We start from the raw sequence: 18,070 nt of genomic DNA, 5'->3' as shown, positions 1-18,070 counted from the left end.
CTGTACCACAGCTGACTGTAATTCATATGAAGAGTTTGCGTCAACCCACATTGGTTTTCTATTAAAGGTATTTTAGAGGTATTTTCCACATTGTCAGAACAATGTGGACAATTTCTATCAACCACAGAGCTAATATCTTTGCTTTGTACCTGTAAGCCTCAGTGGATTTCAGCATCTGAAAGGTGTCATGTCTGACCCTCTTTAATGAGGCAGACAAATGACAGCACAAAGAGGCCCAATGTCATCAGCATTTGACTGCATGCATTTCTTGTGTGCACGATGCTTTTCACCATCTGGAAGAAATGAACGGCAGTTTTATGATTTTTTTGTAGCGTAAATGCATCGTCAGAAATCGTGATCGACTGAAAACGCTTCAAAAACCATAAAAGTGGTGTTAATTTATGAAGATGATCTTGTTCCTGCTATATGCCCCATTACTGAATAATTCAGCCTCACCTTAGCACCACCAAGAAAAAAAACATGTCTGGAGCCGTCACTGCTAAGAGGTCTGAGTTCACTTGGAGAACTGAAAGGGATCAAGTGTGAACACGCACTTACACTATCACTTGGATTTGTTTGCGGACTGATTTCATGGGTAGGCTTTTAAGGATGCTATAGTTAGCATTTTTAAACATCAATAAGTTATATGTTAAACTAATTAATTGTGATAGCTTGGTATAATTACCATAAACAAATTAAACCAAGGTGAAAATGATTGTCTCTTTCTCACGTCAGCTATTGACAGTGCTAGTGTTTGTTAAAATGAAGACTGCTTTCCTATAAACCCTGGTGATCTGCTTCTTTGTCAAAGGTTTTTCTGTTTTGCCTCCTTTTTCGTGCTGTACAGCAATCTTCCTTTGTGCAGTAAAGCAATCCAGCAGATTCCCCACCTAATGCGTCCCAGTGGCTCACAATGTAAAATGCACAGACTAACAATCTTCTCTGTGAGGGTCTCGATTGTTTACAGTAACATCTTAAAATGAATGAGGTAGGCAGGACCAAATGATTTATTGATCTTAAAACACGTAGCATGGTACTAGGCTGATTTCAGAGAAGGGTAGGCAAGCAGCTAGGCCAGGGGTGCCCAATACGTCGATCGCGATCGACCGGTCGATCGCGAAGGTAGTGTGGTCGATCGCATGGCATTGAGGGGGTTTTTTTTTTTTTTTTTTTTTTTTTTTTTTTTTTTTTTTACTGTTTTTCCACTGAAAAACACTGTTTTTCCACTGTTTTTCCACTGTTTCCACTGTTTTTCCACTGTTTCCACTGTTTTTCCACTGTTTTTCCACTGTTCCACTGTTTTCCACTGTATACTCGGTGTATATATATATAAATAAATATGTTTGGTAGATCACTTTGACTTGGTCATTTTAAAAGTAGCTCCCAAGCTGAAAAAGTGTGGGCACCCCTGAGCTAGGCTTTCATTATAGCCCTGTTCTTATTGGGTTGACCTTCCAAAGACATCACCACTGTTCAAAATGATGCTGAGTCAAGATAGAGGTGGAGTGAAGATGGCATTTTAAATAATTGTGACTGTGACTCAAAATACTTTCCTTCTACATGTAGTAAAAATGATCTTTTTTCTTTTTCTTTTTAAATGCAAATGAGCTTGAGCAATATAATTTTCTCATAAATGAGTCACAAGATGTCATCCACTTAAATGAATTGGCCTAATAGGCTGTTAGGCTCGATAAAAATATTTTGAATTGAATTAAATAAAATATCACTCCGACATTAACTTTGGGACCAGCCAAGGGCTATGGACTACAAACTACATCAAACCTAATTGTCTAATATGTTTTGACTAGACCATCTTTGTCATTTGTTTCTGAAGTGCGATCGGCGATGTCAAATAAACAAATAAACAAATAAATAATAAATAGGAAAATCTCTCACACCTAATAGTAATCTCTTCATACGAGAAGCCATATCACCCAATGACATGTGGGCCGCCTAGTCGATTGTAATGTTTTGAAAATGGTTTCATCTTGTGGAAAATGACAGATCCACACATTCAGTGGTGGCAACACTTTGCCCACATGGGACCGTTTTGTCTCAAAAACAGTGAAGAGTTTTAGCTGAGAGTGTGTAGGGATCGAGTGGCTGTCGAAAGTTTTCACTCAAAACTTTGTCCTTTTATCACATCATGTAGACGAAACCTTTACACATTGCATAAAAAAATCCTATGTCAAGATCTTTTGAATACCCAATGTTAGCATAGCAGCCTCCAAACCTGTTAGTACTCTTGTTTACATCCTTCAAATACCACATGCCGTGATTACAGTGCAACTGCAACAGTGATTACTGTATGTGTAAAGAAGACAACAGCTATTTGACTTTGTCTAACAAGGCCGCGCTTTGAGCTGGCATGGCAACTAATGCCACCGTGCATTAGAATAGGCTCTAAACATGCTCTAATGTAATCAGAGTATTAATCAATCTAGTATTAAACATACAATTGGGTCATGTTGGAATCATTCTAATTTAGAAGACATCTAGTCTGACACACACACACACACACACACCTACACCTACACCTACACACACCCACACACACACACACACACACACACACACACACACACACACACACACACACACACACACACACACACACACACACACACACACACACACACACACACACACACAGAGATACAGTCCAACAGTTCCAAACATTATAAATGGCATCATTGCCCATCACACCTCTTGAGCCAACACTTCTAATAGACAGCTAATATTAAACATGTTTGATTTTGTTGTAATGGTCAAGACTAGAAAAAGACTACATTAATAAGACACTCTGATTGAGTTTTTCACCTGATCAGAGAAAATCTGTCAAAAACTGAAATTGCTTCAAATAGTCTTGTGTAAGGTCAGCATCAGTAGCTACAATGACAACTAACTGTAGTTCCTAGTCTAAGCACTGAAAACGTTAGGCTTCAGGCTCACCATGCACCTGTTTTGTCTGTGAAGCTGACCAACATGTTACAACTGTTACATGTAACAGCTTAAAGCATCAAACCCAAGTTTATCTAATATAACATCTAGGCTAAGATCAGAGGAGGTGAATTTTGAAGTGTGTGACGTGCCCATCCATGATTGACTCTTTTTTGGTATTGATTGAATTCCTTTATACATGTTTATGATTTGTTTTGTATTTTATTTTCAATTTTTACCTTGAATACATGAACATGCAAACAAACAAGCTCAGACACAGGAAAGGAAAAGAAAGAAAAGCATACAAATAATATTGACAATTATTACAATGGGATGCTACCAGCCACATAGGGTGCTTATGTGCTTGTAACAGATGTTGTGCATGGGGTCCCATGCAAGGGGTCCATGAGGAACCAGCTGGGCAAGTCACCTGCCGCCTCTAACCTCATCGAGGTACCCTAGAAACAGGTCCCAAATAGTTAGAAACCTTTTAAGTGAGTTGGTTCTCAGGGATCCGAGTCTCTCCATCCTTATAACAGAGATCATGTCTGTCAACCACAGTTGGAAAGAAGGTGAAGAGGGGGACTTCCATTCTTTCAGAATGAGATTTTTGGCAACAGTTGTCCCCAGTGTCAGAGACTGTTGCACAGCTGTAGGAAAGCCCAGAGAGGTCTCAGAGCAGCAAAAGATGGTGAGTTCTGCCTCCGGCTGAAGGGTTATTTTGTAGGCCTTAGAGTACCAGTCAAATATTTTGGCCCAGAATCCTGTCACTGAAGGGCAGAAGCCGAAGGCATGAGACAGAGTGCCCTCTGATGCCTGACACCTGTCACACAGTGGTACAACAGAGGGGAATAACTTAATGCAACTTATGCTTAGAATAGTGAAGACGATGAGCGACTTTAAATTGGATCAGCTGGTGTCTATTAATTACTGAGCAGAGTTGTATCACGGCAGACTCCTACCCCATATAATGTCAGATAAATCAATGCCAAGTTCCCCCTGCCATGCTTCTCTAATCCTCTCAGTAGAGGCCATGGTGCAGTTATCAAACAGACATACAAATCTAGAAATAAGAGGCTTGGAGTGAGAAGGGCTCAGCAAAACAGAAAAAGGCATGTTCACTTGGGAGCGCTTCAAAGGTATGAATCTTGGATCGAACATAATCTCTGATTTGCAGGTATTTGAACCAGTGCGTGCCGGGCAACTATACATGTTTATGATTGAAGTCCTATACTGTAATGCCTCGAGCCTATAGAAATTAGAACCAGAACCAGAACAGACTCATGCCAGGACAGTCACTCCATCTTCGGTAGTGCTCTTGCTGATATAAGCAGAATCACTTGACTTGAATGCTCAATCGAAACAACTGGGCTAATGTTTATATGCTTATGTAGACCTCACTCATTCATTCATTCATCCCTCCACCCTCGATCCTTTCATCCCTTTTCCCTCGACCCCCTATCCATCAATAAATCATTTAAATATATTTGATTGTGGCGTGGTCTTAGTTAGTGGCTAGTCACTGTTAGCATCACTATATTTGGACTCAGCCTTTGGCTTTGCCCTGCAGTGACTCAGGCTCAGGCAAAGCAACAATTAGCCATCCTCTTCAATTAGTCTCAGCTGATAATGTTGAATTATCTGGACGGACAAGGAAATAAACGGTGATCAAACTGGGAACGCCGAAAACCGGCAATGACTTTAAAGTAGGCTCAGTCATCTCTCTGTTTCGATTTCCCTGCCACTCAAAGCGGAGAGAGTGCAGTGGGAATATAGACTCTGATTGGTTAATTGACAGCCACTCGCAATGCTGGACAACCTTGCCCCAAAGTTTGCAAACTGTTTAACTTTTGTGCAGCAAATTCAGTTACATTTTTGTTAAATTACACAGGAGTGTTTAATGTCACATATTTTCTGAAGTTGGAAGTTTGAAAGTATATCATCTTTATAAGTGTATAACATAACTGTAATTGAAACAGTTAATATGTGCATAATATGGGATCAGGAGGATGATTAACATACCGGTAAGCACTTGACTGCAACATCTCCTATAACATCGCCTGAACATCCACTCATTCTATCGATGATCTGTAATGATGAAAAAAGTAACGATAGCGGCGCTACAGTCCAACACTAAAACAGTAGGCCTATCCACAGCTTAACTTCACAAACACAGCAGCAGTCAATTGACTTCTGTCCTTGCAATCACAGAATGACAAATATTGCCATTTAAAGATATTGAATTTAGTCATTGTGCCATGTAATAAAAGAGTGAACAAAACACTAAGCAGTTAGCATTTCAATAAACACTTTTAAAGCATCATTAGCGCCCTCATTATGCAACACAAAACATACTCGAGTGCACGCACGAGCCCCATCGAGTTTACTATGAGTGAGCCTCTCATGCCGTCATGCAGCTATTTACAGTGCATCTAATGTGGCATCTTATCTTCATATACGTGAGCTTGTACACACATAACTGTTTAGATCAATCCTTATCAAAGCCTTACCATTTGTAATGTGTTGCCAAGAGATGCTGCTGCAATTCTTGTCTTGTTGTTGCTGTGCAGTCACCGGAGAGCACAACAGTGTCTGTTCATTTAGGAGGCTGCAAGACGGGAGTTCTCTGTTGGAGTCCGCTCCTCATCAATGATTTGTGTCTGCTACGCCGGCCACCATTTTCCCCCCTCCTCACCCCCCCCCCCCCCCCCCCCCCACTTTGTTTAGAGGTCTCCGGCTGGGCGGTGAAGAAGCCGATGGCTGGAGAGAGTCTCACACGGCGCGGTGACAGCAGGAGTAGTGGGCCGCTCGGCCATGACGGGAATTAATGAGACATGCATGGGCAACGAGATTACAAAGCTGTAGCCGGGAAGCCAGAGAGAGGAAGATTACCAGGTACACGCTGTCACAGCAGCAGCCTCATCGAGGCTGAGACACACCTGCCGGTGAACCCCCCCCCCCCCCCCCCCGACTAGCATTCGCGACATCGCCCTCGCCCGGGCCTGGATGGAGACGTGGCAGCTGTAGTGCCATCTCATTTGCGGTGTCTGGGTCCCCCCCACTACTACTCCACTACTCCCAGTGGCATCAGCTTTGTGTCAGGAAAAGACATCTTCCACAGCTGCTTCTTCATATGGGTTGTCACTGAAAAGACAAGGAGGGTCTGGAGAGGAGGAATGAAATTATTCTTACAGATAATCAGATATCAACAGAGATTATGTAGAGTATAAGGTTTATTAACCTTCGGTGAAGTCCATCAAAGCCGCACTGCACGAGTCGCCTGCTAAATGTCTCAAATGCAAATGTAATATCATATATAACCATGCAGAGAGATATTATGATAAATGACCATGTTGGGATGACAACAGCCGTGACCTTTACGTATTGCATCATCGACGCATTAATAATGCATCCGGCAGCACTTTGCTCAGTGCCATTACTATGTTTCATATTGTGAGTGGGAAAAACAACAACAGTTCATTCCCCTGCTTTGCTTGCCAGCTTTGTCTGTCACCCGGACCTTAAGGGCCTGTTTAAAAATTAACGAGCAGTGCTTACACTGTAAATAACTGCCGGTAATGCACCGTGGGTTATTTGAAATGTAAAACCTACTGTCATGCTTTGATTATCTATGTATCTGCCCCAAGCGCGGATCCAATACGGAAGCACTGTTCCATGCAATCTGCTTGCTGGCTGACTTATTACGGGCTCACTGTCACTTGTGAGCATGTTGAACAGCTCCCCTGAGCTGCGGAGCGGTGTGGGGTTATTGCCACCAGTATACAGAGGGCAACTTCATGTATGTACATATTGTGATGTCATTCTGAGAGGTGATTATTTCTCAGACTCTTGAGGATTTATTCAGTCAATGCGCTCGCTGGACGGATGTCACATGGGAGGATTGGATTTGGTTCCACTCAGCAAAACAGGATAGCCTTAATACTGCACGGCACGGGCGAAATCTCAAAGTCGTTCCCTTAATTTCATTCAGAAATATCATAATTTCACGTCGACTATATGGGTGCCTTTTCCATTCATACATTCTGCCTGTATAGTGAACGGTGGAGCATAAGATTTCAGCAGAGAGCTGTGGAGAGGCAAGCAGAGGGAAGGAGCTGTGGAGAGGCAAGCAGAGGGCAAACAAATTGCTTTGGGATCCTGCCATCAATCAGTGTGTCAGTCCTCATTAGTTTTGTTCTGCATATTCCCTTAAACAAGCCCAACCTCTTGTCTTTGTAATTGTGTTTCTAGGTACTGATACCAGGCTTCTACCCGCCGCATAATTAATTTGGGCAAATTGTGCTGGTATAATTTGGATTCCTGCTAGTCTCATGGTCCACCCTTACTCCATATCTGACTGGAAGTCTATTTTCTGCCCCATATCAATTTTTCATATGCAGTCATTTATCCTTTAGGGGACGGATGTCATCTCCAGACTGGATACTGAGTTCTCTCACCTGTCCCCGTGGCATTCCACTGACATTTCCTGGACGCTGAACTACGCCAGCCAGGGAAAAGGCTTGGTTATAGGCTTACTTAAAAGTTGACAGACCTCTATTGCCTTGGACATTTTTGGGTTGCTTTCAGTTCAGAAAGACTATACAGCTGTAGTTATTTTCACAGCACACCCATCCCCTACCGAGCATTTGCTACTGTATCTAATGGCAACAACTGACTAGCGGCAATCATGACCCTGTACAGACAGACCGATATGAACGCGTCTTCATCGGCTGCTGATTATCAACCTGCTTGCCCACCCACACACGGTTTATTATAATAATAATAAAAAATGAGTGAGGCTGGCAGCAGATGGTCATGCCTTTTACAAGTCTCTGTCTCTCTCCAGTAATGGAGGGACTTGGCTCTTCCTCCTCAGACTTTTAGTACTGGGACCATTCCAGGCGGCGGCAGCTGTTAATGAGGCTCTCGGCGTTCCCTCCTCTGTCACGCTGGGGTTTGGGGCTCATACCTCGCGTCTGTTTTATCTGCCCACGTCTCAGCACAAGATCAGACAAACCCCCCATCCCCATCTCCTCCAGCCCCACTCCCCGAAGCCGGCAGCACCTCCCTGTCCCGTGCATACCACCATAGCAACTGTTGACACGCTAACCCAGTTGTGCCTCCAGACAGCACCGCTAGCAGGGATTCTATAGCTCATTTGAAGAGCAACCAATCCGCAAATTGCATGCAGAATATACACAGTGCGAAATACAATTGACATATGGACGACGTGCGAGAGAGAGAGAGAAATGTGGAATTGAGAATAACATATATATCGCTCTGTATTCACAAGAATATTCCTCGGGTCTAAGCTAATACACGCTGCATATTTTATTTTACCCTTCGCTAATAGTTGGAGGAGTGATGAATTAAACTGATTCACAAATGGCCAAGTTGGCGTCCTTATGAAGTATAATTGCTACAGTACATAATAATCTCCATCATCATTATCATAAACGAAAAGGATTTTCTAAAACGTTTTTCTTAAAGTTGCACAGTGTAGTAAAGTAAAGTAAAAAAAAACAAGACTAAACAAACATCAGATAATAGGCTGCCTCCCTTAGGGACCCGCTACACCAAGTATGGCACAAGAAGACTAATTAAGAGTAATATCATCACTGCAAAGCAAATTTACAGTGAAATAAACTCATGAAAGCGCTTGAGAGTCCACCTGCCAGTCCACAAGAGCGATTGCTGACACGGTCAGATGGAGGCCAATAGGACAATTGATACTGCTGGCGTGAAGCGGCCCGCTCAGCAGAAATTCAGAAATCATACTGGACTCCATCGAAATGACCGGCCTTGCCTTACTATTATCCCATGGCGAGAGCAATGACATGCTATCAGCTAGATTCAAGGTGATCAAAATGTCTTTCATGTTGTTATTCCAAACTGTCTCAGGAGCCTGCGGCTCACCTTTTGTCTCTGATGCACGCCTGCGGGCACAGTCACAGCCTGAGCTTTGTGGAGCTACCTATGCTTCAGAAGGCACGCTTACAGTGGAACCCTCCCTCTCCCCAGTGTGCTTTCTCTCCTGTCCAGAGATGACTCACAGGGGGTGGGCAAGTCAGACAAGATAGCAGAGACGCTGTCTCAAGGAGAGCATTTCATGAAAAGATTATGAATTATCCATCACCTTTGAATCTGGAACAGCGCATACTGCTGCACACTCCCACAAAGGTGGAGACTTGACTCTGCCTCCTTTCGGCTCTGCTCACATGAAAAGCAAGGAGTGAGCGCGGTCGATGTAGCACTGGAAAGTTAACGTAAGTAAGTACGTTAAGGCCACGTTGGTAGCAAGTGTGTCTGGATTTTTCCAGCAAATCACTATTTGATGAGGGGGTTGCTAAGCAGTTGAGGTCAAATTCTCCATAAACAAGAAAACAAGTTCTTCATCTTACTGAGATAAAACTCTTGAGCTTTTTCAGTATTTTCGGACTATTTCTGAACTTCTATTTCTGCCTGCGCCCCCCCCCCCCCCCCCCCTTCCCCACATACACACACACACCCCCTGGACTCTGCTCTGAAGACTTTTTCCTGAATATTTTTACCATTAATTTGCGAGCTATGTCTTAGTCATAGTGATGTTGTGTTGATTTTTATGAAAAATATTCCATATTTCTGCATCGAATCCAGTGGCTCTTAAAAGTCCTTGAAGGGGTTTCAGGGGGGGTCCCCAGCAAAAAGGGCGATCATTTATTTTCACTATAATTCCATCCATAAGTAACACAATGACAATGTATGACTATTTTGGTCATGGGTTTCATACACTTTCTGTAATAAAACATCTAAAAGCAGAAATCTTATCACACCCTGGGACAAAATCTTCTCAAATGGGGCTCCTCCGTGGTCTAATGTGTGTCAGTTTAGTGGTCCCTGGTGTGGAACAGGTTTGAGAACCACCGATCTCATCTATCAGAGCTGACCATTCCAACAGAAAGGAGTGTTGCCGCTGTAAGCCACTATGTAGGTCTTTTCTGCGGTCAGATGGGGGAAAAAAGTGGGTCAAAATCCCATGTTTGCTCTCTTCCTTCACACATGTCGACCTCCTCCCCGAAGAGACAATTAGAGGGAGAAACCTGTGTTGCTTCAGCAAGCAAATAAAATTCCACCGATGTAATAAGAGAGAAGTGTGACTTCAGGCAGCGGCAGAAGCCACCACAGACGCATTACCAAGAGCTTTTCTGATTAAAGCCACAGAAGCCCTGATAATATGAGAAAAGGGTGGGGGATCCCATACATTCAAATGAAATAATTAGTCATTAAGACGCTTCGGGGTAAGAGAGATATGCACAGCTATTTTAGAGATGAAGCATTGGTGTGATCAGGCTCCAGTGTAGTTTTGAGATTTGGGGTGAAGTGGAGGAAGGGCTTGTTGGAGCAGCGCGGTGTGATGGGGAAGACTCCGTCTCCACGGTCTTCATCTGCCAGGAAGGAGAGGCTCTCCTCCGCTCCCTCGCGAAGCAATTTGTTGCCAGGCAGCTCATAAATTACACAGCCAGACTCGCCTGTCACTTATTAGAGACGGGTCAGATTGAAAGGTCCGGATATAAAAAGCATCTCTGGTTTGTCTTTTTCCACTGAAATGTGACAGAGCGGGTGGAATTGCTGTGAATCATTATTATTATTTCAATAGGGTATACGGCAGGGATGACGTCTTTTTGTAGGCTTAGCTAGAAATCGCCGCCATGTTTGGCTCCTCAGGGGGAAAAGGCCATGGGATTTTAGAATGGGGATTTTGCTTGAATGCATGAAATAAGGTCTGTGGTTAACAAAAGTTTATGAATATGCGGCTTCAATGTTTTCCGAACATCACGTTTTAAAAAGCACATTTATGCTTCAAAAGTCATAAAAGTGGTCCACGTTTGTGAAGTTTCATACACTTTTGTTAACCACAGATGACAGACCTTATTTCATTTAATGCCTTTAAGTGAAATCCCCATTCTGAAACCCCGTAGCCTTTCCCCCTGAGGAGCCAACATGCTATACTTCCGGACCGGACTCATTCCTGCAGTGTTCTATATGTCTGACACCTTGTAACTGTATTTGTGCCTCACAGGTAAGAAGGAGAGTATACGCAGATCTGCAATACTGAATAGCGTCTGAGATCTCTAATAGCCATAGGAAAATAACTATTTGACAGGAATGCCATACATAGACTCTCTACAACGTCTTTGTTTTTCTCAGACAATTTTTCCATCAGAATTAGGTTAATCGTACCGAGTATGAAATAAATGTCAACCTAATAGTGTCCAGGAGGCTTGTAATGAAGTCGTGGCAACCTTAATTACTGTAATGACCTTTTCAATGACGGAAATAAGCAGCGACTCAGTTTCCTGGCAAATAAAGCACTGCTTTTCAAGCACATTCTCCTCCAAGTGATGTTTTATGGTGATTACGGTGTGTCAGTGGGGCATGAGGTGCATCGGTGGGTGGCAGCCATTTCCAAGCCTGATGACAAGTGGCAGGAATGTCACATTACAGCTAACAACACATTCTCCCTTCGGTTACTTGAAAGAAAAAAAAACGGTGAAAGTCCTTGATTCAAACCATATGTATGCGCACACACACACATGCATAAGAATCTGCCAACACATAGCCGACTGTCCATGCATGCACATCTAACTGCCAGCATCTAAGCAAAATGTGTAGTGTAAAGTAATGTGTACTGTAATGACATCAACCATCAGCATATTGTAGCCATACTGCATTACCATAATTTGCAGCTCTAGTCTATGTCTGTCGTCATACAAGGCTTGAATTATATGACCACCACATATGGAACTGTAATTTCAATCAGAAATCACATCAAAGTATACATTATGCAATCACACTATACTGTGTACAAGTCAGCCATTGACCTGAGCCATCCATCTCATACTGCAATGTATTAACAGCAGCGTATGTTGGAATAGATGAATGATAATTGATATGATCAAAAGCATCACTAATTCGTCAAATGAGAAATCACATTCAGGGTCATCAATCAAAAGAAAAAAGGCTGCTGAAAATGCAACATTACCCCGTGTTATTAATCATAAGTCCAGTGATTACAGACTGCCAAAATTCTTAGCAAGCACAGAGCCTCTCCCTAGAAACATATTGATAAATTATGTTTTTTTTTGTATACAATATCAGAATCAGAATCACTTTACTCACTGGTGCAGTGCAAGGACAGCAGTACTTCAAATGCAGTGAAAAGAAACAGTACATGTACATGACATGGACTATTGAGAAATTAGACACCCCAGGTGAATAGGGTAATTTTTTTAACACCATGAATGTTCCCCAGTTGATTACGACAAGTTTTCTTTAATTGTATGTTTAAATATGCAAATGAGGCTGTAATCAATATGCTCTAATTTGCATACATTTCCAGAACAGTTATACAAAATTATTATTACATTTTCGCCATGTTTTTAGGAGTAAAATGTTCAGGCGGGAAAGTTTGGTGTATGTAAGTGCTACTGAAGTGGAGATTTCTGGCTCAGAGTATGAGAAAAAGCTCATTTTGAGAAAACCAATAAAATGTTATATAAATCAGGCTATCAGAATCAGAATCACTTTTATTGCCACAGTAGGTAATCAGATTCCATATGTGGAAATTGATTTAGCGTAAGTATGCAGCGGTCACATCAATAGTCATAAGACAAAAAAATACAGAAAGACAAAATAAAGTGATGTAAGATGGGGGGGCTGGGGGGGGGTTGGTTCATGTCAGTGCAATGATATGTGAACAAACCCATCTGTAAGAAATAAAATAAATAAAAAATAAAATATGAATATAGTTCGGAATAAAACTGGAAAGGGAAGCCTTTCACCTGTAGGATAAGGATATGAGCCGCTGCGTGGCAGAAAATGAGCTATTTACAGGACGTAATGCACGTTTAGCAGGTGCCCCTCTGTTCCAGGCCGTTACGTGGGGCGACTTAACTCTATAATGCTTCATTTTCAGACATTTCTGTTCAGGGTGAATTGTAAAACATAAATCCAGCTGGAAATAAGGTCCAGGTTGCAAAACCAGAATTCTCTTTTAATCTTAATGAATTAATTGCTTAATGGGATTAAGCAAATGACAAACTGGACATGAAATGGCATCTGTCTCTCACCTTCCCTTCACAGCCAATCAATGAGCTGTCTTTCCATTTCAGAAGTGGGCCACAAAGGAAGCATAGCCGCACGCCTCTCAGTACAAGCTGTGTGTTTTGTTGGGAGGATAATAGGTGTCTGCGATTGTTATCAAGGAAAAGCTGACTCACACAGTTTCATTTTCTCACACACTGTTCACACATACTGTACCATCCTGATGTTGGCTGCAGAACAGCTGATGCTGGAGTCTGAGGGGTTTTAAGTGCTTTGCTCAATGGCACTACAGTAGGCAGTTGTGGAGCATCTTAGGGCGCGTTCACACCAAGCATGTTAGGAGCGGTGTCTTTGAACGGCGGGAAAGTTTACTCCTTTAGTTTGGCTCATTTGGACAGGTGAGAACAATGCCACGACCTTGAGGCCTGTTCCAAGAGAACTGTGGTGCAGATCGTTAGGAGAGAGAGCAAAATCGGTCCAACTACAGGGAACAACTCCAAACCACACAAGGTTGTAGGTATAAAGAGATGAATGTTGAGCCAGATAGCGAAAACAAAACAAAGCAAGAGCAAAGCACAGTTTGGACTGATGCTCGTATTCAGCTATTTCTTCATGTGTTCTTAAACTGAGAGAAGGTGGACTTACAGTGTAGCTACATGATAATAATAGCTCAGGGTAATGTCCGGCCGCCGGGCCCTTAGCTTTCTGACAATGTGGCCCCCGGAACAATATAGTTGAATAGCCCTGGTGTTGACAAGTCCAAAGTACCAAAACTCTGTACACTAAATGAGCTCCTTGTAAGACCATGTGACTTTTTGTTTACGAGCCCTGGTTCAGTTATAACTGGGCAGTGTGAACCTAAATGTGCAGCAATTAAGTGCAACAAAGTAAACCAACTAGTCTACTTCAAGTTAACTATGGTTCAGACCAAAGAAAACAAACTGTAGGTGTGACCGCACCTTTCGTTAAGTAGCATTCCAGTCTTAAAGAAGATCAGTCCAAAGTCAGCTGAGACTAGGCTGGTAAACCATCTGATCACATGAAGTTTGTGAAATCACATTTGTTTCATCCTGCAGGTCTGTCTGGCCTCCAGCCTGCCTGGGGCAGGAGTTTTCAGCAATTACCTGTCTCGTTGTTGACCTCGTAACCGCCCAATCAGGGACGATGTATGCAAAGCAGTAATGGCTGCTCCGATGGCTTTGCGGCTCGAGCATAGGGTTGGCAAGATGGATGATGGCATCGACCATCGTGATGGGCCGACCCCCCATTGACCTCTGAGCCTTCTACATCGGATCATCGTAATTCATTATCTGTTAAAATTTAAAAAAAAAATGCCGTTTTAATAATAAAAAATACCAAGTCCACTTACCGTGACGCGTGGGAGACGCGCCGGCGGCTTAAACGAGCGCACCCAGTTCAGACTCAGAGAAGCCTCCCCTCCCCCTCCTCTCTAGTGCTTCTCTGAACTGGGTGCACTTGTTTAATGTCACCGGGGCGTCCCCCGCGCGTGAGAAGTCAGTTGTTTTGTTGTGAAAACTTTGAAGACAAAGAAGAAACTTCACGTTCTTTCCTGTTTTCAACCCAAAGTGAGTACAAGTCTTCAACTGTGAATTTAACTTGCCTGTTTCCAAAGTGAAAGTTGAAGTCGCTCCATTACATACGATACAGCACTACCAGCAATATTGAACGGTGCAAAACAAATAACGTTAACGTTACAGATCCTGACCAACAACGTGTGTGTGTGTGTGTGTTGAATTTAACTAGCTGGCAGAAAACTGACAGAATTACTAGCGGATATAACGTTAGATTCGCTGCTGCTGCTGCTGCTGCTGCTGCTGCTGCTCGAGTGGCCTGGCTCTGTGCAGTAGTAGCCTGCTTGTCGGTCTCATGAAGAGCTCAGCTGTCCTGCTTTTAACGTGCATTGCAGCGGCGGATGGCATCAATGACGATACCATCGTCAATCACGATGTTTGACTGCGAAATAATCACGATGGGTATTTGGTTGACATCGCACAACCCTACTCGAGCAGTAACGTTAATGCTCGTCGGGTTTACACAGCCGTAAGTGCAGTTATTACAGAAATAGACCAAATAACAACAATTAAACAAGGAGTATGCAACAGCGGAGTTCCTCGGCGGAAAATAAGTTTTCACCGTTCTTCTGAGTGGATTTGGACGCTGATTGGCTGAAGGGCTGGATTTGGTGACACTGATTGGCTGAATGAGTTGTCTGTCTAGGCAAGTACTCACACCCACTGAAATTACTGTGGACTTGGAGTCCAGATGGAACCGCAGAACGAAACAGAATGTGAGTTCACAGATCCGGATGGTTTTAACCAGGCTAAGCTGAGAGGTTTCACAGTGGAAAACACATTCATGCAGTTACAGCAGTCATCCAAATTCCTCCATATTGGTCCCCTCCAGGGCTGTAGGTTTAGGGATTCACACCGTGAGCCTTTCCAAGACCCGCAAAGTTGCTCTTTCTCAAACTTGGCACCACCCATTTCTATCAAACACAAAGAAATTGATTTGGGTGTGAACACAGCTCATTTGAACCCGCTACAGGGGATACAATAACTGACAGGGCAATGACAAGCCACGAGTCTCTCAGAGTCACGTTCTCACCGACTGAAACCATCTGATACCGCCAAGCTGTGCAACACTCACCCAGGTTGTTCGATATCAGGAAGTTCATAATGTAACACTTGGTGTCCCAATGGATTATGCAGTAATTGCATGAAATGAATACTTTAATTATGTAGACGCCTCTGATAGCTTGCATACTTGCCCTTGGTGTAGTTTGTATTCCTGGATTCTGAGCACAGTCTCCAGATCATGAGACTGAAATCTACCCTTGCCACTTCCTTTCTATTTTGGTCGGGGGGATTTCACAGGGGAGTTGACTATTGATAATGACGTGCAAACTGCAGGCACCGAAGATACCTTCCACTGGGATTTGTCTTCACATGAACATGGCCCCCGGAGTTATTATCTTTACAATAATGGTTTCTCGCTCGTCCTGCTGAGAGGCTATACACACCAGAGGGAGCGCAACTCGTTGACACTACAGCAACGCGACGCTCTACCTGCTACACACAGCAGCGCACCAGTCCCTCGCCTTCTGAGTATCCATCGCCCTAAGCTATATTGGTTTAATGCGTTCTAGGTAAATAATCATAATCTGGGCAAGAAGCTTGTTAGTTAACATAAAAACTGACAATACTAGACCTTGCATTGCACTATTATTGTACGAGGGGACATCTCATGTATTTTACATAACCAATACCAGAAACAGTCTATGAAAGCTATGTGTTGTCACCTTGATCATTCCCCCCCCCACTCAACACAAAAGGAACAGACAAGCTACACTGGAGCCATCAGGCCATAATAAGGTGAACGCTCCTTTAAGTCTGCAGTGACCAGAGCGCATCCAGCATCAACATTTGCCAAACATCCCACTAGTTAAGACGCGTTCCTCTCGACATGCAGAAGTTACATCTGTAACCGGCCCGTGGGGACGGCTCAGCTAGATCTTATAGGATAGGTTGACTATATATACGCCACTTTGGAACTTCACCCAAAGAACTAGCTGGTTGAACTTGTAATCAATAAAACATGGTTTCACTACACATGCTCCGCAGAAATGTAGACAAAGATGTGAGTTCACAGTAACAGAATTTATTTTCATATATCATATCATATAATTTCTTTATATAACTAAAAATAGCAGCACTTGAGTTAATATCATGATAACAGATGTGCCTAAAATACATGTAACTCTAGGAAACACCATACACACTGCAAAGACAACATACACACTGCAAAAATACCATACACACTGCAAAAAGAGTGATCAAGTAACTGTCACTACAAGAAGGCATGCAAAAGAAGCCACTATACTGCGCCACCCCATAGTACGGCCGCCACCACTCTAAAGAGGCCAACAATTACAGCAGGCTGTTAGTTACTGTGTTCAAGATGCCTCTGGTCAGCGTGCTTCACAGAGTTGGATTTACCTTGAAAACAATAAAAAAAACTTAATCAAAACAGGGCAAAGCAGTGCAGTGGCAGAGGTCCTACAAACCACAAAAGCTTGTTAGTTGCAGAGAGCACCTCCACACAGTACTGTACATCCACACACAATGTACATAAGTGGGATAAACTAATGAGGAGCTACCGCAGCAAACAAACACATCTTCTGCGCTTACTATCAATCATGGATGGCCAGCAGCCCCATTGTTGAAGGTCTATAGGGAGGCCAAAATTTCAGCACGCTGGAACCTCTGAAAAAGCTCCCAATTACTACAACTAACAATGAAACATGAAACAATTGGAAGCAAGGTGACACGGTAGAACATATGAGGGACATCAGCACACAAACAGCCAGGACAAAAGGCGAGAGCATTCTGGCACTGCTTCTACCTGGGGAGGTGGACACCATGGCTAATTGGACGATTGGCAGCACCTGGTGTGAAGCTCAGTGGAAGTGAGTGTGTGGAACTCTGAGGGAGTGGGTGTGCCAACACCCCCCCCCCCCCTACACACACACACACACACACACACACACACACACACACACACACACACACACACACACACACACACACACACACACCAGTAACTGCCAGTTGCACATCTTTGGTGGACACTGGGACAACATAAGAAGAGCAGCGGCGTGGAAAGCATCCGAAATCGTGGGCCTCGTCGGTATTTGTCTGAACAAAAGCATTCAGGGTCAACTGTCAAGCTCCCTGAGCGCTACTCGCCCAACCAAGACCACAAAGCAAGCAGACTATCAGCTCCTCAGCTCCATTCTCTGGGAATTTATTTACAAAAAGATTGGAAGCTTATAGCAAAAGGAGCAAATGTGTTTACCATAAAGTGCTCATTGCCACGAGTCAATGTGGGATTTCAAGGATATCTTTTCCTTTTCAGTGCCCGTGCCTTTTTAATTATCTTGAGTGTTTTTAATTCTCTTGCTTTTATCTTTGTTTCTATGTGATGTTTTGTCTGGCGTTTCCTGTAAGCTTTTTTCTTACTTGGAAAA

The sequence above is a fragment of the Poromitra crassiceps genome (genome assembly GCF_964638095.1).
Source record: "Poromitra crassiceps genome assembly, chromosome: 25".
In the NCBI taxonomy this organism is placed as follows: Eukaryota; Metazoa; Chordata; class Actinopteri; order Beryciformes; family Melamphaidae; genus Poromitra; species Poromitra crassiceps.
Note: the sequence above shows the minus strand (reverse complement) of the source record.